The sequence below is a fragment of the Lucilia cuprina genome, chromosome 2 (genome assembly GCF_022045245.1).
Source record: "Lucilia cuprina isolate Lc7/37 chromosome 2, ASM2204524v1, whole genome shotgun sequence".
Taxonomy (NCBI): Eukaryota; Metazoa; Arthropoda; class Insecta; order Diptera; family Calliphoridae; genus Lucilia; species Lucilia cuprina.
Window position 1 is genome coordinate 64,788,182 of NC_060950.1, and position 3,318 is coordinate 64,791,499.

Consider the following 3,318-nt stretch of genomic DNA (forward strand, 5'->3'; position numbering starts at 1 on the left):
AACTAGAACTGAACTAGAACTGAACTAGAACTGAACTAGAACTGAACTAGAACTGAACTAGAACTGAACTAGAACTGAACTAGAACTGAACTAGAACTGAACTGAAAGTGAACTATAATTAAACCACAACTGAACTTAAGTTCTTGTTCTGCTCTGGTTTATTTCTATTTCAATTCTATTTGTAGGAGTCTTAATATTTATATAAAACCCTAGTGGTTTAAAAATGAAGGCCATTTTGCTGTTCTTATAAACAAAATTTTTGTTTATTCTAAAGTTTTTATTGCAATTTTATTATAAACTGTTAATTTCAATATTTGATATTGAAAGAAAATTTATTAATTTTCTTAAACTTTTTTTAATGTTTATACTGTTTTATTATACATTTAATTCTTTTTTTTTGTAAATTTGCCAATTTTGTTATCATTTTTGTTATTTAAATCATTTAATATTTTTCCTTTTCAATATAAATTCTTATTATCTAGCCGATGTTTACATTTAAAAATATTACAGCAAAATCGTTTATAATTATTTATTTAGTTAAAAATTTGCACAGAAATAATTTTAATTGAGTTGTTTTTGTTGAAAACTACTCAATGGGGGCACTTCAAATAGACATTTCATTTAGACATTGAATTTTTCTTCAAATTTTTCCATATACATACTTAGAACAATAGTGCAAAAGTCTATTTAATAGTTAAACAATTTAGTTACAGCAAGTAAATTTGAAAAAAATGGGTTCGTTTAATTCAGTTTATATTAATTTTTTTAATGAATAGTTATTTTCTATTATAAAGAAACACATTGATTCTTATTTTATCATCACTTTTGAACAAATGATATCATTTTTAAATTTATTTCTTTTCAAATATTTTGCTTTATTTGGGTTTTGATGAAAAAACTACATTTTTTTAAAATTTGTTTAATTTGTGCTAATATTTATTCATTTCTTAATTGTATTTTAAAATTTTTGTTAAATAAATGCTAATTTAGTTAATCTCCAACTCTCTTATAGAGGAAATAATTTATTTAAATATTTGCATAGATATTTTGTAAATTAGCAAAATGCGTTTTTATTGTTTCATTCACATTTGTTTGTTGACATTTATTTGTTTATGTTTCATTATTAGTTTTTTTTTTTTTGCTCTATTTTTATTTTAAGCACATTATTTAGCTTTAAATGTTAAAATTTAAAAAGCAAATTTATCCGTTAATTTCATACAAACACAAGCGTTTTATGAGACCGCTAAAATGCAACTAAATTTAGTTAGTTTGCTGTTCTGTTAACTACACCAAATGTTTCTAAAACAGTGAACAACTGTTATGCTCTCTGCTGTTAACAGAAAGAGCATGAAAAGGGATGCCAAGTACAAAAAATATGTATAATGAGTACATCCACAAAACTAACAATACAACTAAAACAAAATTACTTCTAATTAGTTTAGATCGTGCTAGTTCAGTTTTAGTTCAGGCTTAGTTCAGTTCTAGTTTAATTTCAGTACAGTTTTAGTTCAGTTCTAATTCAGTTGTAGTTCAGATCTAGTTCAGTGCTAATTCAGTTCTAGTTCAGTTGTAGTTCAGTTGTAGTTCAGTTCTAGTTCAGTACTAGTTCAGTTCTAGTTCAGTTCTAGTTCAGTTCTAGTTCAGTTCTAGTTCAGTTCTAGTTCAGTTCTAGTTCAGTTCTAGTTCAGTTCTAGTTCAGTTCTAGTTCAGTTCTAGTTCAGTTCTAGTTCAGTTCTAGTTCAGTTCTAGTTCAGTTCTAGTTCAGTTCTAGTTCAGTTCTAGTTCAGTTCTAGTTAAGTTCTAGTTCAGTTCTTGTTCAGTTATAGTTCAGTTCTAGTACAGTTCTAGTTCAGTTCTAGTTCTGTTCTAGTTCTGTTCTAGTTCTGTTCTAGTTCAGTTCTAGTTCAGTTCTAGTTCAGTTCTAGTTCAGTTCTAGTTCAGTTCTAGTTCAGTTCTAGTTCAGTTCTAGTTCAGTTCTAGTTCAGTTCTAGTTCATTTCTAGTTCAGTTCTAGTTCAGTTCTAGTTCAGTTCTAGTTCAGTTCTAGGTCAGTTCTAAAAGTTCTAAATATTACTTTCCAGCAGAAAAATATCTGCCTTATATCACGAGAAGATTTTCTTTACTAGTTCCACGAATTTATCTTTCTGTTAAATACTACAACTCTAACACTGTTGTTTAATTAAATGTTAACTTCAAACTACAAAGAGTATTAATGTTAAAATGGTAAATAAATGTTAAAACAGTTGAATGTCAAAAAATGTTAATTTAAATTTTATTTTAATAACGTTTAATATGCTAATGAGGATATTAAATATGATTAAATAATTCGAAAAACAAAAATTATTTGAACTTTTATAAGAACATGAATATAAATAGCTTTTTAAATAGTTTTGTAGATAAAAAATTTAGATTTTTAAATTTCTATAGAGATGGATTTTAAACAGTTATTTAGAAAAACCAGTTTTAATTAAAATTAAATTATAAAAATTTTATTATTTATTGAACAAATTGACGATAGCTTTAGAATGTAATAGGAACTTATTTTTAATTAATTTTTTTTAAAAAGAATATCAGAATCAGTTTATTATTTTTAGAATCTTGTTTATAACTTTCCTTAACACATTTACACTGTTGTTATAGTGTTTAAACAAAACAACAACAATTTCCAATCAGCAATGATTTCAATCAACGTTTGATTGTTATTTTTTCTTATAAAAAGAGTGTGGCAAGTAGAGTAGCAACCTAAACACATTTATGTCAAATAGAATCTGACACTAAAATACAGAATTAGAAAGATTGACGACAACCAGAACTAAAACATAAATTCTGTACGTAACTATTCGATGCAGCCTGCAACTGCAACTATATATGTATAACATACCCACCACATACCGAAGAAACTAAAACCAAACTTTCAGGTAAGATCGTTATAAACAGTTTAAAAGAATCTTTGACCGACATTACAAGAACTGAGATACTAATCTAGAACTGAACTGCAACAGAATTAGAACTAAACTAGAACTAAGCTAGAATTGTACTAGAACTGAACTAGAAATGAACTAAAACTACTCTAGAACTAGAACTGAACTAGAACTGAACTAGAACTGAACTAGAACTGAATTAGAACTGAACTAGAACTGAACTAGAACTGAACTAGAACTGAACTAGAACTGAACTAGAACTGAACTAGAACTGAACTAGAACTGAATTAGAACTTAACTAGAACTGAACTAGAACTAAGCTAGAACTGAATTAGAACTGAACTAGAACTAGAACTGAACTAGAACTGAACTAGAACTGAACTAGAACTGAACTAGAA